At 47.5% G+C, this 26,581-nt stretch overlaps 1 long non-coding RNA gene across 1 annotated transcript in view; it reads right to left on the bottom strand.

Moving 5' to 3' along the window:
- Window positions 1-13,142: 13,142 nt before the first annotated feature.
- Window positions 13,143-26,581, bottom strand: part of LOC147710042 (uncharacterized) — a 45,438-nt gene continuing 31,999 nt past the window's right edge. Inside the window, exon 2 of the long non-coding RNA XR_015295606.1 lies at window positions 13,143-15,294. This is a non-coding gene — a long non-coding RNA (uncharacterized LOC147710042). The remainder of the gene's footprint in view (window positions 15,295-26,581) is intronic.

The raw sequence follows: 26,581 nt of genomic DNA, 5'->3' as shown, positions 1-26,581 counted from the left end.
TCTCTCGATGGTCGAGCATTTGCGTTCCGTGTTGGTCCCCTTCGGACGGCGGCACTATTGTTAATAGATCTCAGTGCCGCCTTCGACACGGTCTCACCCGGGATTCTGCTTCGGCGTCTTGAGGAGGTGGGCGTCTCTGGCTCCGCCTTGTGCTGGTTTCGATCTTTCCTTACGGATAGATCATTCCAGGTGGCGATCCCGCCCGGCAAGTCGTCATCCTACCCGTTAGACCAGGGAGTCCCACAGGGGTCATCACTGAGTCCCACCCTTTTCAATCTGTATGTGAGACCGTTGGCTGCGGTCGTCAAACGGTGGGGTCTGACTATGGTCTCCTACGCAGACGACACGCAGCTGGCGGTCACACTGAGTGGGGACTCAGATTTGGAGGCTCCCAGGTTCTGTGAGGGTCTGCGGGAAGTGGCAAACTGGATGAATGCCAACTGTCTCCAGTTAAACACCAAGAAGACGGAGATTATGGTGGTTGGTAAACAGGTGGCTTTGTAGGGCGATAAATGGTGGCCTTCGGATTTGGGTGTGACTCCCCTCCCAGCGGCAGAGATAAAAAAATCTGGGGTGTGGCTTGATCCCTCTCTGAATTTCATCTGCCATACCAAGAAGGTGGCGGCTTCTTGCTATGGCATTATTAGAGGACTTCGACCCATCCTCAAATTTTTTGATGCCCCCACAAGACAACTGGTGGTCCAAGCATCCGTGCTGTCCAGGCTGGACTATGCCAGCTCCCTACTGGTGGGGGTTAACCAGTCAGAACTCTTGCGGCTCCAGCGGGTTCAAAACGCTGCGGCCCGACTGGTGACAGGCCTGCCTAGGCGGTGCTCGGTGTCCAATACTCTGCGCTCTCTCCACTGGCTCCCTGTGCAGCAGAGGGTTAAATTCAAGGTTCTTTGCCTTGCATTCAAAATCCTCAAGGGGACATCTCCACAAATCTTGGAGAAATTGTTGATTCCCTATGTCCCCTCCCGCACTCTTAGATCCTTAGGCCAGAACTAAGCAGTGGTCCCGCGGTTTAAGCTGAGTAGAGTTGGTGGCCGTTCGTTTCGAGTCCTGGCGGCGAGCTGGTGGAACTCTCACCCTCCACAAATCCGGGCCATCGATGAGCTCTTTCAGTTTAGACGGGCTATCAAGACCTTTTTATTTGTTTAGCTCATCTTAGGTCTTTTCTCTTTTTGCTGCCCGCTATTAATGCTGTGTTGTGTTTACCTCCTCAAAGCACCAGGACGCCCCTTTGCTGGGGCAGCTGTGCGCGGTACAAATAAAAATAACATAACATAACATAACAAAACATTTCATGTGCTTGGGTTTCCTTACTGTCTGCCAACTCCTCTGGCGATAGGACTCTGCCAAAACCATTGATTATTTCTGCCTGCTCAATTTCCACCACATCCTCAGGTGCCCTCCTTGACTCAATCCAGGCCCTCAGAGCCTTTTGGTAGCTGGCCTTAGTTCTACATCCAGACTGGGGAACTCCAAACTTTTTGCAGATGCCTTTCATCTGTTGTACTGTGTAGCTCTCTAGCCTCTCTTCTTCCCATTCTACTTCATCGTTGTCAGAGACTACAGAGGCTGGTTTCTCCACAATGGCTGACCCAGGCATGACTTTTAAAAATGGAGCTCTCTTAGCAAAACAAGAATCTAAAAGTACGTGGCTGTGTTATGGTCTGAACTCCCTAAGTAGTGTTCATCAATCACTGTACATGAATCACAAATGCAAATTCAGGATCCTCACCGTTGACCACCAATGTTAGAATTGGGGGTCTCTGGTTGGCACAGGTAGGTACTTGTGACAAGCAGGGACCCTCTCCTCTAGTCAGGATAAGGGGATTACCCTTTTAAAATAAACCCTGCTCACCCTCTAGGTAGCTTGGCGCGAGCAGACAAGAATTATTTCAGAGGCATAATAGGTTAAGCATTTGTAAACACATACAGTAACTCAGTAACACCACAAATGGACACCACACTAGATTTATATAAAAAATAGTTGATCTTTATATAAAGGCTTAGCACAAGACCAAATAACGACAAAAATAATCCACAATACTATCAGCTAGGAAGAGTTCTTGTTAAAATGCTTGGTTTTAGAGTTCTGTGCGATTCGTACCCTTTGTCTGGCTCTCATGGTGATGAAAATGCCCAGAATGAGTCAAACAGGCGCAGCGGACTCCCCGGTCGTTCACAGTACCTTGATACGATGAGTCCGGCACGGACGAGGCGCTGTAAAAAGAAGGTGATGCGAAGCATTGTCGACTCTCACGGTGCGAGCCCCGGGTTGTTGCTGTCGTTGGTGCGAGGCGTAGAGCGGAGGGCCGCGTGGAGCGAGGCGGACGGTGCTGGATGCGAGACGTTCAGCTTACGATTCGGCGTACGAGCTGTACTACGGGAGCCGCGGCGTTTAGTCTTGGCTGTGGTGTGAGGCGGACGTACGGAGCGTACTCCCCTTTCAGATGCGATGGGCAGCTTAGTACTTCGGCGGCAGTGTGCGGGTCGTACCAACCAGGATGGCTCGATGAGGCAAAGCGTTTGTACGCGGCGAGGTCGGCCCGTCACGGTGCGATCTACGGTTCGTTGGTCGCGTTGATTGAGGCGGACAGGCGCCGTACGGTGTGTTGCTGGACACGATTTGGTTGTACGAGGCGTACACACCTCCCAGCCTCGGCAAATACTTAAAACAGTGTTTCCAGCAGAAGATTGCGAGGCTGATGAAGTCCACTGGTCCTGGGACTTTGTTCAGGGGGCAAGCTCACTTACAGGCCCTTGGAGATCATTTGCACAAGTTAGAAAATAAAGTCTTTTGTAGTCTTTCTCCTCTCTTTCAGCAGCAAGGCAACCACTGCAGGCCAATCCCCGAGGTCAGGGACAGTATTCCTCCTTACAGCTTTCCCAGTTCCTTCTCGTTGAGCAGAGGTTTCTTCTTGTTAAAGCAGGATCTAATTTCTTGGGTGCAGGGTCCCAATACTTACACCCCTAAATCCTTTGTTCTTCTGAGGTAGAGGGGCCTGTGCCCTAGCCAAAACCAGTTCTTGAGCACTCTGTTGACATGACTCGGACTTTTCATTCAGGGAGCAGGCTAGAGACATCAGACGCTCCACAGGAGGTGGAGCCAGCATTGTGGTGGCAGAGAACAGTCCTATTCAGAGTCCAGGTGTACTCCTCCCACCCATCGGGATGTAAGTCTTTCTATTCACCACCAGGCTACCTAGCCCTGCCCTCTGGAATCCCCCAGCCCTGTCACTCACAGAGCCGAGACAGCAGATACACATCCTAGCAGAGGCGGGCTGAAATGGTTATGCAAGCAAATACCTACTTTCTAAAAGTGGTGCTTGCAAACACAGAACATTATAATAAACTTTACTAAAAGATGTATTTTATTATTCTGAGTTAAGCCATACTAAACTCGAATTTCCACCATGTTTCCTGAGTCTGTTAGGACCATAGAATGTAACAATTCCAACAGCCCATTCTGGCCTTTGAGAACAGGTAGCCTTGCAATAGTGAAAAACGAAAATGGCTGTAATTCACTATTAGGACAAGCCACACACATCAGGGCTTGTCCTACCTTATACTTACAATGCACCCTGCCCGTGGGCCTACCATAAGGGTGACTGATATGAAGAAAAAGGGACGGTTTAGGGACTGGCAAGTGGGTGCACTTGCCCAGTCAGCATGACAGCGCGTGGCTGCACGCAGGTTCTGCAACGGCAGACCTTAGACACCTTTTACCGAGCCGCATGTGTGGGTGGCACAACCAGTGCTGCAAGCCCACTAGCAGCATTTGGATTTACAAGCTCTGGGCACTCATGGTGCACTGTACTGGGGTCTAACAGTAAACAAAATAAGCCAATCATGGAATCCAATCAACATACATATTTTATACAGGGGCACTTGCACTGTGGTACTGATTGGCAGTGGCACAGTGCTGTTAGCAGCTAACACCAGCAAAACACATGAGGCACTGTAAAACAAAAATGGAAGGGAGACCCACGCCAAGGTGCCAGGTCTAACAGAACCTCTTTAAAAGAGAAGTGGAACTGCCTTGTACAGGAGCGGGACAATGTTCCCATTGTGTATAATTGATCATATTTCTCCTGGTGTTTGCCTTATGCAGGTAGTGATTGCCAAAGTGTTGGTAACAAAACAAATCACCATAATTTACAGAATATAAATACAAATCGTCAGCATCAAAGGCAGCATAATATTTCAAATCAGAAAACAAAGCTTCTATGGCCCGAACATCCCAATCATCAGAACATATATTTTGTTTAATCACATCCCCCATAGAAACCCTTAGGACATTTGGGACATTAATAACCTCTGTGGGCCCGTGGATTTGAAATCTAATAGCATCCCACACAATCCCATCTAAGACGGGCCAAGCAGTGATGTTAACAAAAGCCAGGCCCCTCTTCAATCTGTGGGATGAGGAATGGGGAGCCAATGTTCCATTAATATGTCGAATGCATGTTCACTCTTCAACATAATGCCCGTTTAAAAGGCGGAAAAAAAAGACACCACAAATCCAATAGACATGAACAAGTAAATTGAAAAAAGCACCAACCAAATGTAGGTCCAACGAGGAATCAAAAAATGTTTTTTAAACCATGATGCAAAAACAGAAATCTTTGAAGGGGTCTTCGATGTGTGAGAGTCAGTGTCAAATGAAAATCTGGACTCCGTAGCCAAACAAATTTGCAAATCAGGCATCGATAAGTCAGTGGGGTATGTATATTCAGCTTCATCAAGGTGAGTATCAGGTGGAGAACTTAACAAAGGACTGGAAACGGCAGGTATCTTGAGGGCAATATCAGGCCTGCGGTTAGGAGCCGGGGCCAAAACAGAATTTCTCAAAATCGATGGACATGAGACCGCAGGTGTCATACTAAGAAGAATCGGCCACTCTGTGTAGTTTGACATTGTCAATTGAGATGTACCTTTTGTCTTTACGACCTGGAGGTGGTGGTAAAATGACTGTTCTTGTGCCCTTCATGCCAAGCATAGGATATGAGGGACCACATTCTTTCTTGTTTTTGAGCTTCTCTCGAACCAGTTCTCCAACTTGGGGTAGCCAGCCAACTACTGGAATCTGCAATGCAGCATCATATGTTGAGGGCAAGTGTTCCTTTGCAAGACTGTCTCTCGTCTCTTGCAGATCCTGTAAAACATGATAATGTTCATCTACATCAAAGGAGGCAGCAACCGCCGCTTGGTCTAGACCGTCAAGGTCCGGGACGAACATTTTGATAACAAGGAGCATTTCGTATGGGGTCCACCCACTCAGAGACCTTCTAGGGAGATTGTTAAGGGCTCGTCGTACGCTATTGAGATGGGCCATCCAGTTCCTGCCAGTGCCTATAACTCTAGCTGTCAAAGACTGCTTTAAATCTCGGTTCATTCGTTCCACAACACTATTACCCTCAGGTTTGTATGGAGACGAAAACTTGACTTGGACCCCCAATGAAGTAATAGCATCCTTACACGCCTTAGAGGCGAAAGCAGGACCCTGATCCGAATGGAAGGTGCCACAGGCAAAAATCCCTACAAAGTTACGCATGTCTCTCATGACAGTTCGCGAATCAGTGCTGCGGTGTGGCCACACCCACACAAAGCATGTGAAGAATCAACTGCAACTAAGATGTACTTATACGCAGTATCAGAAGAAAAAGGACCGCAGTGATCTAAATAAACACAACAAAGTGGTCTATTAGAAATGTACAACCGTGTCTGGGGCAGACGTGTAGCAGTTGAAGGCTTAATTTGCTGGCAAATGTCACATTGAAGGACATAATCACGCGTCTGTTTGTACAGTCTCCGCCACGAGAAACGTTGTTGTAATTGAGATACAGTAGCCGAGATGCCCGCATGCACAGACGCAACACCCTCATGGGCAGCTGTAATCAGTGTGGACCTGCGGTCCACGTTGGGAATCAATCTTTCACCAACGTCCGGTATTTTCACATAAGGAACTTTATCAGGACTTAAGTGATAAGAATACTTTGAAGGGAACCCCTTAGGATATTTATTTCCTTTATCAGTAGCGGCAACAGCCGCCAAGATGTCATCATCAATCTTACTTTTGGAACACATAGCTGCTGCAACCAAATATATCGATTCTGCTGTTTTTGCGGCCTCATCGGCCAAACTATTGCCAACAGCGTGAACTCCTACACGTTGATGACCAAGAGTATGAATTACATACACGAGTGGCAACTGCTCTTTAAGCTCTGCCACTCGAACCCAGATCATTTCATGTTTTATCGTGCTACCTTTGGAATCACAAAAATCATTCTGAACCTAAAAGAACAGGTTTTCATGTAAGACTGGACACAGGTAGTAGGAGTCACTCACAATAAGAGTAGTCACACTAGGATCAGAGTACTCCAATGCAAACATCAGAGCACGGAACTCTGCCAATTGTGCGGTATAGTCCCCTAATGTCTGTGTATGTACGACTTCGGACTTGAATTCATCATTCACCATGGTACCAACCACAATGGCTCAAGCTGAGACATATGTGTGCTTAGACCCATGCGCAACTTGCGCTGAACCATCAATGTAAATGATACAATGGAAATTCTCCAAAGGCCACATAGTCAATGGCGCAGTGTTGGACTTGGCCCTTTTCCCCAAATTTTTTTCGCTTTTACCCCCCTATTTTAGAATGTCTCCCCCATGGTAAATAAAGTTGTATAGGCCATGTGAGGTATGACATGCCCTGTGTATTGTGTATTGTCATGCAATGGTGTGTACACTTATTTTCCCCCATGGTGTAAAATGTTACCCTGGTGAAGTGCTTTTTTTAAAATGGATGCCATGGCTGTACGTTGTGCCACCTGACTGCAGTATGTTAGCAGTCTAGTTGTTAGGTACCCAGCCACCCCTGCTTTTGGAGGGAAAGCCTGGCACCCAGGGTGCTCTACTCCTCCCCCTGAGCCAGTTTAAACCAGTTCCGCAGAGAATTCCAGAAGCTGCTGGCACTTTCTGGGAGGAGGGGTGAGGAGGGTATAAATAAAGGGGATGTGCCTTCATGTGCTGAGACAGAGCTGGAACAGGAACATGAGGGGACCTGCTGCCAGGGGATACCACAACTTGGGCCTGTGTGCTGGACCCTGCACCCATCCATCACCCCTCTACTGTCCCCAGGGCTAGTGGAGCCCCACTTCAGGAGTTCAGGCTGCTGTTCAGGAGGAGGGCCACGCTACAGTGGGGATGGTGAAAGCCTACCGCCCTGTTTTGATGATGCCCCCACTAACTGCTGACCTGGCCCAGTAGTGCCTACTGCACTGTCCCCCGGGCCCCTGAAGAAGGAGGGCCCCCCTAGGTGCCTGAAGCTGCTGGGTCCCTGCGCCACGCTAGCGCTGCGCAAAGAAGCGCCTAGAAGGGAAGTAGCACCTTGGACCCACCCCCAGGAGGTGAGGAGTGTTACCCTGGGGCTTGCTGCTGGGACTGTCCGCCCCCCTGCGCTGTGCTGCAGAAGCGCTGCCTGGCCTGAAAGAGCAGTTTTGCTGGAAGCACTGTGCCCCTGCCAAGCGCTATACTGCCTGGGACTGCAAGAAGCTGTCTGCCCCCTAAGCGCCACAATCCTAAAGCGCTGTGTGCCCCCTTGGAAGCGCTGTGCTGCAGAAGCGCTGTGTGGCTCCAGAGATTGTTGTTGCCCCCGAGGCTCTGGGCTTCCAAAGCGCCGCTGCCAGAGCTGCTTCTGTGGCCAGAGCGCTGCGTTATCTAAGCGCTGTACTGAGGAAGTGCTGCCCGACTCACCGTCGCAGCCTGGTACCTGGGGAAGCGCTGTGGCTTCAAAGCGCTATTGGGGAATCACCGCCGCCGCCCGGGCCCAGAAAAAGGAGAGTGCCGTGATTTGGGGCGCCCTGATGCATATTTAAAACGAAGCGGGTGCCCACCCGGCAGATTGCCGCCAAAACATTCCACCCGGGCCCGGTGCTACATTGAGGAGTCCCCCGCTGCTGGTGGCATCATTGCGGCAGCCCCCGGAGCCTGGGGAGGGCTGCCCCAAAGTTGAGGAGGGCCGCGCCGGCCTGGTGAAGCCGGGAAGGGCGATGTCACGTGGCTCGGGCGCCAGTGACGTCACCAGCCACGCCCCAAGCCCGCCGCGCATTGATTGGCTGCTGCCCGGGCAGCCCGAGCAGGCCGACAGAAGCCCTGGGTCCCCGTGAGAGAGAGGAGAGGCCTGGATGAAGCAAGAGGACGTCATTGCGAGCCCTGCCTAGCCCCCTTGTGAGGAGAGGAGCGGGCAGGGACAGCCGGGGCACATTGCCGGTGACCCCCCTGCCTGCCAGGACACCAGGAGCCTACCCCACCACTGAAAGCCCCTGAGGACCCACCAGAAGAGCGCGGAAAAGTCCCGGTGAGTGGGGCTCAGCTAGGGGGTGGAGATGGCAACGGGGCACACTGTCGGTGCTCGCCCCCCATCGTTTGGACACTGTCATTGGGCCCCGTCTGCCCTGGTTGCCTACAGAAGACCCCCGGACTGGGCAAGATCCCCGGTGAGAGTTGGATGACTGGTTGGGGTAGTAGAGTAACCCCTGGTTAGGGGATTGTCCTTGGTAGGCCGCCCTTAGCAGGAAGCTGGGTGGAGGTTAATGGTATGCTGTTCCACTGATTTTGCTGACGCTCCAGTTTGTTAGCTGTGCCCAGTCATGGTAATGTTGCCCCTGCGCCAGTATGCCTACTCTGATGCGTGCCATGGTGGTTCTGTATAGGGGATGCCGTTATGCCTAAGGTCTTTCGGTGGTGTGTTCATGCCCATGCAGGTCCCGGGCCTAGTGTTTTCATGCTACCTGTTCAGGCATGATGCGCTCTTGCGCCTAATGTTTATCGTATGCTGAATATCCTGCTAAAAGTTTCATGCCCCATGTTAAATGCATTTAGGCTAATGTCGATGCCAACAGGTCCATGTTGGATAAAAGTGCTTTTATGCGTAAAGTGTTCCCTGCCCCATGATTTTGGCCTGCTCCGCCCTATGCCAGGTGTTCGTGCTAGGTGCGTGGGGTTCTTTTCGCAGGGGATGCTGATGCAAGGTATGCTGGGTCGCCATACCAAATGTGTTATGTTAAGTTGAATGCCTGCTGCCGAGGATTAAAACAGATGTTGGCCCTGCAATATTGACCCTGTGTTTCATGTATTGGATAACATTCTTTTTATTTTCAGCTCTGGACACTAATGGACTTACTTACCTGTTCTTGCCTTTCCAATTTTCCTTGTGAATAATCCCCCTGGTACTTCACCCCGGCGCCAGTTGGCGCCCCATTGTGTTTACTGTGCTTTACTGTTTTACCTTTGCAGGTTGGACCTAATACAAAACGTATTCTATTTCCAACCAGAAGCGGTGTTGTGTCTCTTTTGTAGTGTGCCTGGTGGGTCATCTGTGGGTACTGCAAGGAAGCTTCACACATGTCCTCAGGAGTTTGGCCTGCCCGCTCTGCTTCATGCTACCCCCTGTAGAATTGGCGACCCCATTTCTAACACGCAGGATGAACAAACTCATACTGCAAAAACTCAAAAATAAATGTGATATCCGGAGATGTCAATGATGCAGCACATTGTATCCACCGTGGGTGCAAAGCCTTAGAATTGGGTACATTGGCTTTCGTCACTACCTCTAGTGCAGGATACGGGCTAACAACCAACATGTGTTTTCCCTGCGACAGTGCACGTTCCTTAAGAATCGCCATTTGCAGTGCTTTCAAAACTTTTTCCACAGTGGAAAATCGCATTTCAGCCGAAGTGTACAAGTGTGTCTTGTAAGCAATAGGTACTGTGTCACCTTCGTTAAAAGTAAGGTAAGTGAAACCCACCGCCCAAGGGCATGATTGTTATCACCAGGTTGGTGTGGTTATCACGAGTCAGTAAGAATTTAGATTCTGGAAGATCAGCCTGCAAAGATTGCAAAATGGCTGAATGTTCAGGCAGCCAGCACGATTTGGTAAAAGTAGGTTGTATCAAAGCATACAATGGCTTGATACGCTGGGCATATTTGGGAATGTAAGTAGGCTCAAAATTTAAAAAAAACAGCAAGGACTGTAATTTTTTTCAGTGTTGTAGGGGCGTGCAGTTGTGAGCATTTCTCCAAGAAGTGAGGAGCAAATCCTCGACCTTCAATATTGAGCTCGTAGCCGAGGAGCAACACTGTGTACTCTTCAATGTGAGACTTAGCAAAGTTAAATTTGTAACCGAAGTTCGCAAAGTTACAAATAATGCGGTCAACGCGGCACAGATGTGCCCAAATTTCGTCGTCTGTGAGATAGATGTCATCCACATACGAACATGCATCTGGGTCTACTCTCTCCAAGAGAGAGACAATGCGGGCAGCAAACACACCCGGACTATTCTTATAGCCCATGGCCAGGCGTTTAAATTGGCATTTTTTCCTGCCACTGGTGAAACTGGTCCATTGGGAACTTAGACCAGATAAATTGTGGGCAAAAAAAAAACGTTGGATATGTCAAGTGTGGTTTTAAACCGTTTTCGCACAAGACCATCCACTAAAGCAGAGCCCTGAGTATTTTGTACTGCACAGGTACAGCAATGCGAGTTTAAATGGTGGTAATCCAATACCAAACAGTACGAACCGTCAGGCTTGGTCACTGTAAAAAGTGGGTTATTCATCGGTGACACACAAGTTTCAAAATCTCCTTGATATTCAAATTTTTCAAGGATTTCCGCAACGGAAGCTTTAGCTTCATGCCGGATGGGATATTGAGGTTGAGGCAGTGGCATAGACCGTAAGGGAATCTCGTGGTGTGGGGAAAATTTATCCCAACCACAGTGTGTACGGTACAGAGCCGGCGGAAGGGCCTTAGCCCACTCTTCTGCAAAATTCAGCGCATGCTCCTTAGACACTGTTTGTGCGAAACTAGGGAGGATTACCTCCTCCCCTCTCGGAGCTGCAAGAACAAAAGGTGGGGGCCAGTCAGCCTCCGCTAACAAAATGTCATAGGTGGTTGTAAGATTTTCCCAAAATACCCCTTTTATGGTACGTTGTATATCACCTTTAATTTAAAGGACAATTTCATAAAGCCTATGAGGGGGAGATACTCTGGTATCAGCTGTCTCTACAACAACATATCGGTCAGTCGCTGTCACCTTCACTAGTGGACACAGGGCCTCTCGCACTATGGTAAACTCCGCCGCGCTGTCCAACAACGTCAGCACCCATGTCTGATTCCGAAGTTGCGTTCTCACTATCTGTGGCATATCTCGCTGTCAAAGCGGCAACTTTCTTTTTCTGAAACTGGGGTCTTTTCTATGAAGAATCGTCCTGCTTGCCTATTCCGTCTTTCGGGCGGGGCTGTTCGCAACTCTGCTGGCCACCCCTACCTCTTCCGCCTCTTCCACCACCGGGCGAAGAGGCCGATGTGTCCTGTAAAGAACAAGGAGAGCGTTGATCAGGAACCTGAAATCTATCAGGCAACTTAATCGTACTGTGGTCGCGCAAATCATAAACGAGCCCAGTAGACGCAGGCACTGAGGATGGGGGACAGGACTCCTGTTTCTGTTGTTGTTTCCCCTGTTTTTTATTTCTGTTCCAATTTTTCTTTGGAGCTGTGGGTTGAACGTCCATTTCAGACTTCGCACCCTGAGTTTGTTTTTTATCTTTAGAGGAAAAGGGCTTGACACCTAAACTATTGCGGCCAATGGTTTTATAAGCCGCCGTAATAATTCTTGTAACTGTTGGGGTTTGGTGGCGTCAGGGACCTTGCGTAAGGTATTAGCCACTTGAAAGTTCACCGCATCTCCCTTTATATTAGAAAGGACCAGACCGGAAACTACATCAAATGAGCCTATGAGTCTCATTCCCAACTCAACTGCAGCCTCCGGTCCGTGTTCGTCCAGAACACGCTTAATGACCGTCGGGAGGACAGCCATTGATGGAGTGCCAAAGCACCTTGTGTACACTGCCGCAAAAATCCTACCCCATTACTCGTAGTCACTGGCTTCTGACACCAAGTCCTTGGGTAAACTAATTGTAAGAATCCTGTGTTTTTCTACGGGGGTCGAATTAGGAAAAACTGCTTCCAGCTGGTCAAACTTCTATGCAAGCCAAAAAGGCATATCATCCTTATCTTGGGGACGCTTGCCCATTACTGCATTGACCATCACGGGACTAAGCTTCACTCCACTCGGCCCAGCTGGAAGAGCCGCACACCAGGGGCCCCGCCTGGGAAATTACAGGTAATATATTGAACTAGGGCCCGAAAAACGCTGATATCAGAGTTATAAAGGGTCCGTAATTCAGCAACGAGGACTAGACCCGCACGAGGATGCAGGGTGAATCCAGCCAAAACTGGCCATGATGCGCCTGGAATGGACAATGGACCCAGCCTAATCGCCGTTACACTGTGGGGAAGGGCGCCATCAAACCAAACACGGTGCTGCCATGCAGAAATCGGAATCGCCTGTGTCCTATAAGGAACGTATTCCACGGGCAAGGCTGAGTGAGTGTAAGTGTGAAAAACCTGCGTAGCCGCATCCACCGCAGGAAACATCACCCAAGAGTGTAAAATCTCAAACGGGTAAGCAATCTCAGCACTCACCACCAAAATAACTGCCATGCCTTCCAAACCAATGTTATAAGCTTGCAAATAATTGCGAACCGCAATGTGACTATGTTGGGTATATCAACGTTAGCCATAGAGAAACAGAAAAGACTAAGTACAATGTAAAATGAAGTAGCACAACTGGGTAGTAATTCAAAAAGAAACCGTTTTGAAAGATTCAAGCTTGAAAAGACCTATGTAACTATAGGTAGGTTTGTCCGACACTACTATTATCCGGAAACAATAGTGAAGGGGTTAAGGACGGATTGAAGCACTACTCAAGCGTCATGTAATAAGACCACCATCATTAGGGGGCCGTGTTGCAGGGATTCTGCTCCTACACAGAACTGTGCAGGGAGACTTGGAACCTCAGTGAATTAGGGTTTACCAAAACCCACCTTAGTACCCAAACCCCCTACCAGTCTAGCAATCAGTGTCTCATTGGGTCTTCCATACCCCCAAAGATTAGACAACCCAGAACATGGAACTTAGATTACCTCAAGGCAATGTGGAACACATGAATATTCTTTTGTTATACTCTCGTACCAGTCCAAAACAGGGAGTAAATGAAGACACGTGCAAGTTTTAAATATTTATTTCTAATGTTGTGTTCTCATGCGAAGTATCTTAGCTAATAGAAGCAAACATACTATAAGCAACAAGATTAACAGCATAGTTATTATTTCATAAAATACTAAGGGAGAAAGCATGTTACAATGCTAAATGGAAAGAGGTTAAAATACACATATATCTCACCCTCCCTTGCTAGTAGGTTATTTTAAATCTACAGAAGGTCTCTTGGGATTACAAGGGCTGCCCCATACCTCTGGACTAGCAGAAATGGATCACATCAGATTCTGCAACAGCTCACAGCATGCGAATGTTCTCCAAGTCTGTGTGATCATGCCTACGCAGTGCATTATTAAACGCGCCAAAATCAGAGGTGGCCACAGCTGCATATATGTTATGTCTAGAACGTACGCTGATCAGCCCGAACAACAACCACTGTGTTGAAGTAACCTCGAGGGCCTCGGCACTCACTGTTCAACATAGCTTACCAAGCAAGGCTGATAGTATAGAAAAACATATTATTCTCGTGTGAAGCAAAACACTCTGCTAACTCTAAACATTTATAACAATGTGTGCTGTGTGCAAAAGGCAGCAGAAAGGAAAAATGCTGAATAAACTTCTAATAAGCTTATGTCAACTTAACACTGTGTAAAGGCATGGCTCAGCCCCATGGCAACAGTTCTCCCCACTGCACACAGTGCCTGTTTCTTTGTACAAATGTCTCCCACTGCGTAGAGTGCCCATTTCTTTGTATACATCTCTCCCCGCTACGCACAGTGCCTGTGTCTTAGTACACATCTCTCCCCACTGCGCACAGTGCCCGTTTCTTAGTACACATCTCTCCCCGCTGCGCACAGTGCCTGTTTCTTTGTACACATCTCTCCCACTGCGCACAGTGCCCGTTACTTTGTACACATCTCTCCCCGCTGCGCACAGTGCCCGTTTCTTAGTACACATCTCTCCACGCTGCGCACAGTGCCCGTTTCTTTGTACACATCTCTCCCCGCTGCTCACAGTGCCAGTTTCTTTGTGCACATCTCTCCCTGCTGCTCACACTGCCTTTTTCTTAGTACACATCTCTCCCCGCTGTGCATGGTGCCCGTTTCTTAGTACACATCTCTCCCCACTGCGCACAGTGCCTGTTTCTTTGTACACATCTCTCCCACTGCGCACAGTGCCCATTTCTTTGTACACATCTCTCCCCGCTGTGCACAGTGCCCGTTTCTTAGTACACATCTCCCCACGCTGCGCACAGTGCCCGTTTCTTTGTACACATCTCTCCTCGCTGCTAACAGTGCCTGTTTCTTTGTACACATCTCTCCCCTCTGCTCACAGTGCCCGTTTCTTTTCAATGAGACGTCAGCTGAATGGCAAAGAAAGATGCCATGGAAGGGAAGTCACCATTCCAAAATCCCAGCTTAGGCGTTCAACACTTTCCGAGTCCATTAATTCCCAGAACCTTTTTTAATGAGCGGGACCATGGATTTGGTGATGGACCCAGGTTCCTCCCAGAGCTGCCCCAACCCTATTTTTTAAAACCAGGCCTTGCTCTTGCTGAACCACTTAATGCGGCCTGTTTGCTTGTGCAGGGCAATCAGCTCACCCATGACCTCCTTCAACGGGACCTGTGTGTTGCTTGTCCATACCTTGATCCAGAACAAAAGGGCTCTGAGGATAGCGAAGCGGTCTATAGGTTTTAAACCAAGATCATGCCTTAACGGCAGGAGGGGTGCATTCACAGGCAGGTTCATGATGGGTCTGATAAATGTGTTTTCAGTCAGGGTTAGATCCGTCAGATTTTCCATCCCCCATAGCTCAGCCCCGTAGAGGGCCACTCCTAGACCTTTGGCCCTGTGAAGATCTAAAAGAAACATTTTCAAAATATATACAGACAATTAAAATATATGAGAAATACACTCAGACATTTCCATTACAATCTTCCTCCCCATCATTTTGTAACCAATGGCAAAGTTAATAACACGAAAACTGAAGCTCTAGTGGAAGCTAGAAGGGGCGACAGAGGTGGAATTCTGGAGCAGCAACAAACAGTGCAGTTACTTCTTGTGCCTCTAGCAGAGGCTGCTGGAGCCCCAGAGATGGATTCCTTGTCTCTGTCAAAGGTTGCTCTCTTCTTGCTGATCTTCACCCCCTGAGCTTGGATCTGTAAGAAAGAGAGAGAATCAGACACTTCAGAGCTGCTTTCCCGGCCAGGCACAGATTAGGAGTAACAGTGAAGAACAAACATGAACATCACTGGAAAAACACTGTCTCCCAGTTCTACTCTGAATAGAGCCCCTGGTGGATGCTGAGAGTAGCAAACTTTAATAGATCCTTGTTAAGCATGGGCGAATTTTGCGAATTCGCGATCCGCGAATTTGCGGATTTGCGAATTCGCGATCAGCAAAATTCGCGAATTTGTGCGAATTTGCGGATTTTTGTTTTTTTGCGTGTTCGCAGGGGTTTTTGTGTGTTCGGGGGTGTTTTTTATATCTGTAAGTGCTTCCTGATGAGGTTTAATTCCTTGGACAGGTGCCTCGTTGCCTACTTGTAACTATTCTCTGACCCTGCTTCAAGGGTCAGAGCAGGGTCAGAGAATAGTTGCAAGTAGGCAACGAGGCGCCAGGAAGCAATTAGCAGCAGGTGTCCAAGTTGAAGTTAATTTGTTTGTAACCCTTTTGTAAAAGGTTACAAAGAAATTAGGTTCAACTTTTGCGCCTGCTGCTGTAACCCTTGCTTGGCTGAAAATTCGTCCCCGCTGATTTGCGGATTTTACCGCGATTTTGCGATTTTGCGAGTTTTGGAAAATCCGCAAATTCGCCCGCGAAACGGATTTTACGCCCACCCTTAATCCTTGTATTCACAAATGCAGCATCTCCGCAAACAAAATACAAATCAAAATGAAATGCTTTCTCTCTTGCACAGCACAACACTGTGTGGTGATATTTAGTTTTTGTTAAACACATTTCAGCTCATTACCTTCAAGGGTTAGTTTAATGATATCAGATGTTGTCATGTGGCAAGATAGCTGGTAACACATAAAGAATCTGGACGCCTAAAACATCCTCATGCACCCAGAGTGGTTGGCAGTCCATGCCTGGCATTACTGTGGACCACCTGCCTCCAGGGTCTTCCATGGAAAGCGTGTTCACCTCTGAGGTGGAAAGGGCAGGGGCCAACACAGCTTTCTCTACAGCAAGCAAAATGGTGCTGATTGTGGAGTAGCCCAGGAGAAGGACTGAGATACAATCTCGCTGCGGGGAGGACCGGAGGAGCTGGCCCCACAGTGAGGCCTACACCGCTGTCAAGAGTGCACAGAACAGAGCTATTCCCTGCCTACCATGCATGCTGGTTGAGACTCCAGCTGTAGTCAGTTTATTTCACTCCCCTTTTGCATCATATCACCTTTATGTTCTCCCACATTTCCCTTTTAAAGTTTAGTCGTTTCCCTATTTTGTCATTTTACACTTGGTGGCTACATTTACCTTCTGTCAGAGTTTCTTTCCAGTTGGTGTCCAGAATCCAGGAGTGATCCGGGTTCTCCAGAGGTGTCGTCAGTACCTCTCTGTTGCAGCCACTGGTTGGGCGTATTGCTGTCACCTTTTTGTACATTCATATTGCTAGAAATTGCTGCATAGATTATAGCTACCACCTTCCTTCAAGCGTGCACTTTGGGATAGTAGTTGTGAGTGCATCTTCCAGTCCTGATGATGCCAACACCCTCCCTGAAGAGAAGACTTCTTTCCCTCCCCTGTTTCCTTCTTTACCTCCCCCTCACAACCCTTCAACTCTGTCCTGTTGCATTTAGCCCGCCTGTAAATGTGGAGTATTCATCTGCACCCTGGTTGGATTCCACCAAAGGTACAAACAGTTTCTGACAGTTTGTCAGATCTATCTATTTAGTCTGACATGTCCCCCGTAAAGTCTATATCTTGAGCAGTAAGTGCGATGCAGCAGGATCTATAAAAGGGGAGGCATAAGACAGAGTTCCTAATAATAACAATGATAAAAGGCATTGTAGAGCACGCAGGTACCCCAAATGGGGTGTCCCGGCGCTGTTACAGAGAGTGATCAAGGCAGAGGACAGCGCTATACTAGTCATTCCGAAAAAAAGCCAGGTCTTCAAGGCCCTTCTGAATTCCTGTTCGGATGGTGTCATGCGTAACTGGGGGGTGGAGAAGTCTTGTTCCAGCATTTGGTGGTACCTACCTCGAATGTTCTGCCTCCCATTCTTGCTTTCACGAAGTGCGGTGTGGAGAGGAAGCATTTGTGATTGTACCTTAAGGATCTGGCTTGTTGATAAGTTCGGAGTCTCCTCCTCAGATAAATCGTCCCTCTCCCTTTGTCTGCTCAAAAGGCAAACATCAGGGCCTTAAATTCAATCCATTTGGCTATTGGCAGCCAGTGTAGTTGCCTGAGGTAAGGAGAGATGTGGTGTCAAAGCGGGACGCCGCAGACCAGTCGGACTGCGACATTTTGAATGATCTGGAATCTGTGGATCAAACTGAGCGGAAGGCCCATGTACCAGCCATTCGCGTAATCGAGGTGGGAGGTGATTAAAGCATGGACCACGGTTTTGCGGGTTGCATCAGGCAGGAAGTTTATACATTTCCGAATAATTTTAATTTTGCCAAAGCAAACCACCGAGACTGTTTGAACATGGGTCAAGTCAAGTCAAGTCAAGTTTAAATTTGTATAGCGCACTACTCACCCAGAGGGTCTCAAGGCGCTTGAGGGAGGGGGGAACTTTACTTGTCGAATATCCAAGTTTTTAGTTGTTTTCTGAAGGAGAGGTGGTTCTGTGTAAGGCGGAGGTGGGTCGGGAGAGAATTCCAGGTCTTGGCCGCTAAGTAGGAGAAGGATCTTCCTCCCATGGTGGATCTTTGGATGTGTGGAATTGCGGCGAGGGCTTGATTGGACGATCGTAGTTGGCGCGTGGGGGTGTGAAAGGGTGTTGAGGTTTTCGGGTCCTAGGTGGTAAAGGTCTTTGTGTGCGTGGGTGAGGAGACGGAACGTTATTCTCTTGTTGACTGGGAGCCAGTGGAGGTCTTTCAGGTGACCGGAAATGTGAGCTTGGCGGGGGATGTCTAGGATGAGTCTGGCTGAGGCGTTTTGGATGCGTTCTGTAGTTTGGCTGTGGTTCCGGCGTAAAGGGTGTTTCCGTAGTCCAGTCGGCTTGTGACCAGTGCATGGGTCACCGTCTTTCTTGTTTCGGTGGGCATCCAACAGAAGATTTTTTTGAGCATACGTAGGATGTTGAAGCAAGATGATGAGACGGCATTGACTTGCCTGGTCATCGAGAGGGAGGAGTGCAGGTTGAAGCCCAGGTTACGTTCGTGGTCCATTGGTATTGGTGCGGATCCCAGGGCCGGTGTCCACCATGAGTCGTCCCAGGCGGAGGGGGATGATCCTAAGATGAGGACTTCCGTTTTTTCCGAGTTCAGTTTTAAACGACTGTTCTTCATCCACTCGGCTACTTCTTTCATCCCTTCGTGTAGGTTGGTTTTGGCGGTGTTTGGGTCTTTGGTGAGGGAGAGGATAAGCTGGGTGTCGTCTGCGTAGGAGATAATGTTGAGGTTGTGTTGGCGCGCGATGGATGCAAGGGGACTCATGTATACGTTGAAGAGGGTGGGACTGAGTGAAGATCCTTGTGGTACGCCGCAGATGACTTCAGTGGCCTCTGATCTAAAAGGGGGGAGGCGGACTCTCTGGATTCTTCCGGCGAGGAACGAGATGATCCAGTCCAATGCTTTTCCTTGTATTCCGACGTTGCTGAGGCGTTGTATAAGGGTGCTATGACAGACTGTGTTGAAGGCTGCGGAGAGGTCAAGTAGGATGAGGGCAGCTGTTTCTCCGTTGTCTAGTAGAGTTCGAATGTCGTCTGTTGCTGCGATGAGGGCAGTCTCGGTGCTGTGTTTGGCTCGGAAGCCGGATTGTGAAGGGTCGAGGGATTTGTTGGATTCGAGGAAGGCGGCGAGTTGACTGTTGACGGCTTTGTCAATGACTTTGGCAGGGAATGGGAGGAGCGAAATGGGGCGGTAGTTCTTAAGTTCAGTGGGGTCTGCTGTGGGTTTCTTCAAGAGGGCGCTGAGTTTGGCATGTTTCCAGCTTTCCAGGAAGGTAGCGGAGTTGAGGGAGCAGTTGATGACGTCTCGGAGATGGGGTGCGATAATGGAGTCTGCTTTGTTGAAAATGTGGTGGGGACATGGGTCGATTGGTGATCCTGAGTGGATGGTGTTCATCAGGCGGATGGTGTCTTCAGTGGTGATTGGGTTCCAGGCGCAAAGGTTGTTGGAGGGGGGTTTTAGTTCTGAGGTGGGTGGGGTGGACTGGTCTCCAAAGCTGTTATGTATGTCAGTGATTTTGTTGTGGAAGAACGAGGCTAGAGAGTCGCAGAGGTCTTGGGAGGAAGTGATGTCGTTGGTGCTGGCGGTGGGGTTGGTAAACTCTTTGACGATGTTGAATAGTTCCTTGCTGTTGTGGGCGTTGTTGTCGAGTCAAGAGGGACAAATCTTTGTTACACCTACATTTTTGACCGAGTCCTTTAGAGTGGGTGTGCTGCCCAATTCTGATGGCCACCATGCATTGGGCAGGGGAGGAGTGGGTTGATTGAAGATCAAAACTTCGGTCTTGTCCACATTAAGGGGGTCATTAGGATTGCGGTTTTTCCGCATCCTCGGGGCCGGCGGAAGCCACCGCCGGCCCCGAGGATGCGGAAAAACCGCAGCGGACTGACCAAGGACCCACCGCCACATTAGGATGGCTGGTGGGTCCTGGTTTCCGTCCGCAGCTTTTCCGCCACGGCTGGCTTACAACCGCGGCGGAAAAGCTCTGATATGGTGACGGTGTCTCTCAGACACCGTCCGCCATATCAGGATGGGATTTTAAAAGTGCTTTTCCGCTGTGGGTTTTCCGCCGTGGAAAAGCATACGGATCTTCACCTAGGGGGCCCGTTGCGGGCCCCCTAGGTGAAGGGGGGGTGGGGGGGTGCACATGGGGGGTACCTATGGTACCCCCCTGCATTTGCATGCAGAAAGCGGCAGGCACCGCGCGGTGCCTGCCTCTTTCTGCATGCAAATGCAATGCGTGCATTTTTAACATTGCCGCGGGTGCAGCTTGAAGCTGCACCCGCCGCAATGTTAAAAATAGAGGATGTGACCGCCAGGGTGGCGGTCACATCCTAATCGCACAGGAGGGGACTCCGCAGCCCATGCGGACGTCCCCTCCTCCTCAATGATCGCGGACGGACGCAAGTCCGTCCGCGATCATAATCGGCCCCTAAGTTTTAAGAAATTGCGATTCATCCAATCGGTGATGTTTTTGAGGCATTCTTTTAGCGGGTCAAAGGTGGAGTCTGAAACACCGCTAAAAAAAGTGAACAGTAACTGAGTATCATCTGCATTGGAGTGATTTATGCTATTATCTGTGATTGCACGAAAGTACATATATGCAGCACGAGAAGATCACTTAAGATAAGAACACAGGAGAACAGACGTGCTATTGTTAATTGTGACACTAAATCACCACTGTATGTACACATGGAGAGCCAGCACAGTACCACTAAGAATTTTAAATTTCATGGTATACAAAAAGTGGCTCAACATGTAAGAGGGGGTGATTGGGACCTCAGGATCAGACAAACGGAGGCTCGATGGATTAGTAAATGTAGATCAGTTAAACATGGACTTAACACTGATTCTGAATTGCATTACTTTTTAACATAACTTACTCCAAATGCGTCTTGAGTTTCATCAGTGGGGCATACAAAACTTTATATCTGAATCCTTGGCCATTAATAGTTACTAATTCCGGTGATGGGATGGCCATACGAACAAGCACATACAGCCAATTTTTGTTGGCCATTAACCTGATACACCAATTCCTTTAGCAAATATGCTAATATTCAGGCTTTACCGGTTTGATATGTTTTATAAATTAACACTATGGATAGGTGATCTACCTATAGATACGTGGTTTTTACTGATTTCAGGACATATTAGATTCACTAATTCCTTCAGTAAATTTGCTCACATATAGACTACACCGGTTTTGATTTGTCCTAGAATTAAATATTAGGGACAGGTGTTAATAAGATTGTTAGAAATAATGAAGAGGTTCGAGGATTGTTCGGCAATATACAACCATATGTTGCTCAGAGTAGGATATGGCCACCATCAAGTTTATCATATAGAAAGTGCATAATTGGTTTTTATTGTCATGGAGAATTGTAGTGGTTTTTATAGAGTCATTTGCTGTATTTAGTAATTGGTATGTACAGGTTAATGGACTTTTACCATATTGGTGTATTTGTATTCAAATCAGTAACTATTTTTCCGATCCGTGGTCTTTGACGTTAAGTGTCTGTTCCTTGTGATATTAATCCCTTCAAATGAGCCGATACCATGATATCGGGCTGTTCTGACCGACTTTTTCGGCCCTCTTTTGAGGGAGAATGATTGAAGGTGACTCCAGCCTATTACCCTTCTAGTGCAGGGATTAGAACTATAAACAGGGCCTATTCATAAGGCACAGTAATGCACTTTCGTACCCTTTTCCTTAGATCAGGGCTTATAAACTTAAGCTTGGGGATAGATTCATTAGTATTAGTGATAATCCGTCCTTTTGCAAGAGTGTTAGTATATCTTCTATGGAGTTATGCTTATTTCGGGCCTTGCAGGCCTCAAACGGGAGAGACTCCATCTTGCTTTCTGCCCCGGCAGCTTGAGATCCTTCTAGGCCAAGTGTAATGTTTTAGTTTCGAAGTGTTGTTCGCTTGGAGAGAACCGGCTCAGGCTGGCCCTTATCGAAAGACTGTATTTTTCTCCACTCCGAAGACACAACATCAGGCCGGCTGGCTGGGAACGTGTCCTTGGTACGGGGAGGTACAAGAATTTGGTGGGCGGCAGGTTACTGGCCGTAACTTTCCATGAAGGAACAAGCTTCCATATTAGTGTATTGCTATTTTCCCCATCCTTAGGTACGAGATGTACATACATATATATATACCTATTGTAAATACGTTCTAAGGAGGGAGGTGATTACGTTCCGACTGGGTTGGAGGTGCTCTAAGGAGCTGATCCCATCTGGTTCGAGAATCCGGTCGTTACACGGGCTCATTGCAGTTTAATGACCACTGTACACCTCGTCAGCGCTAATCAATAAGATGCAATAGTAGTACAGGAACGGCAAATAGAAATTAGTATACTCGGGTAACTCCATGTCTATAGTCCGTATTCTTTTTAAATAGAGCACATCACTGATTTTACACAGAACGAAACAGAACAGGTTGCACATCGTAAGCGCGAATCAAAAGAGGGGACAGAAGTATGAGACCAGTATACGGGAACTCAGGTCATCCCCGGCGGCGCAAATGAGGGTGGCGGACTAGAAAGGGAACGTGTAGGCTTCTATCGAGGTTATCATCTAGTAAGCCAATGAAGGGGTTTCTAGACAGGAAGCAGTACTTTTTTTTTACCGGAAATAGATATAGCGGCGGACCAGACAGGGAGCACTCGGGCCTCGCATGTGGCACAAATTATATATGTTCAATGAGGCCTTTTACGATTGGAGGATAGTATCCTTAAATAGACGGCAACATGAGGCAGAGTTTGCACTCAGGATTTATCGGGCCATGGGTGTAGACTGACTGACTGACTGACTGACTGACTGACTGACTGACTGACTGACTGACTGACTGACGGACGGACTTCTTTAACGGTGAGCACGAACCGGGGAAACTAGTTTAGGGCAGATTGTTTTGCGCTTCACATGGAGGTACTAAGGGACTAGGGCCAACCGTCCGTAAATTTCACGGACTGCCCGTTATTTGGGTCCGTTGTCCGTCAGGAAGTCTTTCACGGACGCCTTTTGTCCGTAATTCTGGGCGTTGGTGCAAGCTCTCCCCCCTGCAAGCAGCCTGAGAGTTCTCTAACTCTCACTGCAGGGGCCCAGCACGCCCTGCTGTGAACTGATAGGCCTGCAGCAGCCCCTCTTGGCACAGATTGCTATCAGCCATTATCATTCTGTTGTCTGCCTGATTATCAAACACATAATGATAATGGGACCCTCTGTATAGATACAGCATTTGCTGGGCTTCATCCTACCCCAAGTCTTCATACAGTGAGGCGCACCCCCCTGGAGGTCTGTGACTGCATTCCCATGGGGGTGCAAATGCCTTAGCTAAGAAGTGTAAATGAAGACGGCCTGGAAGTGTGGCCTTCTTTATTGGCGATTTTCATTGAAGTGTAAAATATACAAATCGTGCTATGGGGGCTGGTGTCATTTGGAGGGGTGGCAGGGTTAAAGAGGTGGCTGAGAAGAACAAACTCTTCTTTAAGGACTTTAATATGCAGTTATGAACGCAAAAAAGCAAAACACACAATGAAATAAAAAAATTAATTCAGGTTTTAACATAGTGTTATTCTGGCAAATCCTCGAAGCACAAAAGCAGCCCCACCTGCCCGGTGTCATTCTGTCTGCGGCTGATTGTCACATACAGAATGACAATGGTCCAGTCTAGGCTGGTAAAGCACGTGTTTCCCCCAGGTTTTGTCTAGGGCAGGGCATTCTGTCAGACAGAAGAAATGTGCAAAAACGCCAATGTTGCTAAATGAGAATCCAGCTCAACAAAAGGAGCTGGTGAAAGAAGTTAAAAAGAAGGGGCTGGAGTTCTTTCACAGTCTCGTCATGTTAGAACTGATGCATTTTCAATATTGTAGTAGCGCGCTCTAGTGTATGCACGTCACGTAGGCCGCGTGACGTGCCGCGCCCGCGCAAGGCTACGCAGGCTGCGTAAGTGTTTGGCGCGCATAACCGTTAATCGGCAGTTGAGGCGCGGCGCTCTTCAAGGGTAGACGTTTTTTAATAAAGAAGGTTAAACACTACCAGATTGCAGCGTCATCATTGCTGGGGAATCGATAACATTACAAATATTATATTCAAGGAATCCAGATTGCTACTTTTTTATTTTATACAAACTAACAACCATTGACAAAGCCAATAGTTCTGGCTTGTTGCAGGTGTAACATTACTTGTTATATATCTGGATACAATGACAGAAGAGACAAAATACCAGTCAGGCAGCACACTATATTAAGCACAGATTTTTAGCTTTCGTGTTTTAAGCCACATCCTTAATTACATCGAACACCCCCTCTGGAGGAACCCCCCGGTATTTTCATCCCACTTAAAGCCCTGGAAACAACACCATCTCACAGTCACCTCAGGGTCTTGCACTGTGCATCATGCATGACCCATGAATTTCATGTTTTCAGATTTCCTATGTGCAGGGGCATAGGGAACCCTACCCCCACCCATTGCTTTAGGAACTACAACATGGGTTACATTCTTGATGGGTCTCTTCTGTCTGCAATTCTGCAGACAAAGGCTCAGCTCATAATTAATATGAAAAGGTGGGCGAGTGAGTAAATGAAGGGATGGGTGGATGGCTGGATAAATTAGTGAAAGGGTAAATGGATGAATGAAAGGGTGAAGGGATGAATAATGAGAGAAAGGATGTATGGATGAGTGGAATGACGGATGAGAGAAATGGTAAAAAGATCTATGTATGGGTGGAAGGGTAGATCGATGGGTAAAAGGGCGGATGGATGAGTGAAAGGATGGATGAGTGAACAGGTGGGTGATGGGTGAGGTAATGGGTGGATCGATGAGTGAAATGATTGATGGATTGATAAATTGATAAGTACAAGGGTGAATGGCTGGACAGATGAGTGAGCGGGTGGATGTAAGGATGGATGAGGGAGTGAAAGGGAGGGTAGATGGACAAATGGATGGATAGATGAGTGAAGGAGTGAAAGGGTGGATGGATGACGGATAGGGACAATGGATGAAATCATGAGTGGATGAGTAGATGGATGGGTGGAAGGAAAGATGGCTAAGTGAAAGGGTCGATGGAGAGAGAAAGGGACGATGGATTGATGACTGAAAGGGTGAATGGGTGGAAGAATGAGTGACTGGGTGGATGGATGAGTGAGTGAAAGGATGGCTGGATGGGTGAAAGAATAAAAGGCTGGATGTTATTAGCAATTTATATAGCGCGTGATGAATGAGTGAATGGATGGATGGATGAATAATGGATGGATGAGTGAAAGGGTGGATGGAGGGATGGATGAGTGAAATGATGGATAGAAGGATACATGATGGATAGGTTTGCAAATGACTGAATATGTTTGGATATGGATGAGCTTAATTATATTCTATTGCGCGACTTCCTCTGATGTGTCTGTAAAACTTACCTTTTGTCCTGAATTTTGACCTCCTGTCCTGAATTTCTGTCCTGAATTTTGACCCTTTGTCCTGAATTTTTACACTCACCATCCTGAATTTGCACCCATGTCAGTTGGTCACCCTATAAGGGACTGTTCTCGCGTTTTTTTTCTCTTTTTTCTTTTAGTACAGAGCGTATCGAAATATGAAAACGGCAATCCTGTTTACTATATGGAAGTGCTAATGGAACTTATATTGTGACAATAGCGATTGTGAAGATTGTGTATATTTCCTTAAGGTACATAATTTTGGTGGACGTGTTAAAGACAAGGTGAATGGGGACAAGCTATAATATTTAGAGGGTGATTTTTGACGTCGTTCTGGTCTCATTTTTCAGCTGAAGGTTGTGGAATAACATTGTTTAAAGAAACTTGGATGACAGAACGCTAATAAAAAGGAAACCGTTCGATAAACAAGGCTACACTTTATTGATGCGAGTTGTGACAATTATTTGTGGGTTTTTTTGGGATCTTAGTGGGCCTCTCTGTATTCGGGGGTCTGGCTTATAGTAGTTAATTTAGCAGGCGTTGTCCTCTTTTATATAGGAGGATCGTTCAGGATAACTATTAGGCAGTATCAGTATGTTCACATTATTATTCATGCATGGCTATTATGTTTATAGATTGAATATTCATTTTTTCACATCGCTCTCAAGATCCATGCGCTAAGAATTCTTAAGCATCGGTAACAAGTTGGAAGCATCAGTTTGAAAATAAGGTGAGCTGAGGTTTTTCTAGTAGATAAACATTATCTAGGACATAGACATAGTTAGAGGATGCAATAGCAATTTTATCAGGGAATTTCAGTTCACATTTCCCGTTGGAGTACCCCATTATGGAATTATAATTCTCTTCATATCAGATAATAATGCCCCACTTATGAGCACAGGTTGTACAATGGAATTCACGATGAACATGTAGAATGTCCAATGGAATATACACCATGTTGTCTCAATGGGTTTCAATGTTTTAGAAATGCGAAATACATTTTTGTCTTATTTGTGTTTTATATATTTTTTTTGCAGTATGATATGTTTAAACGGGGGTTCAATTGTTTATTAGGTGTAAATACACATTGTGATCTTGGATTTGAGGATAAACTAAGCAATGATTTTGATACTTGTGGCCAGATATTATTTATTAAGAAAGTGACTACTTTGAAACATT

Source organism: Lissotriton vulgaris, chromosome 5 (genome assembly GCF_964263255.1).
Source record: "Lissotriton vulgaris chromosome 5, aLisVul1.2, whole genome shotgun sequence".
Classification (NCBI taxonomy): domain Eukaryota; kingdom Metazoa; phylum Chordata; class Amphibia; order Caudata; family Salamandridae; genus Lissotriton; species Lissotriton vulgaris.
The sequence above is the reverse complement of the archived record's forward strand: the minus strand, read 5'-3'. Positions and strand labels throughout refer to the sequence as shown.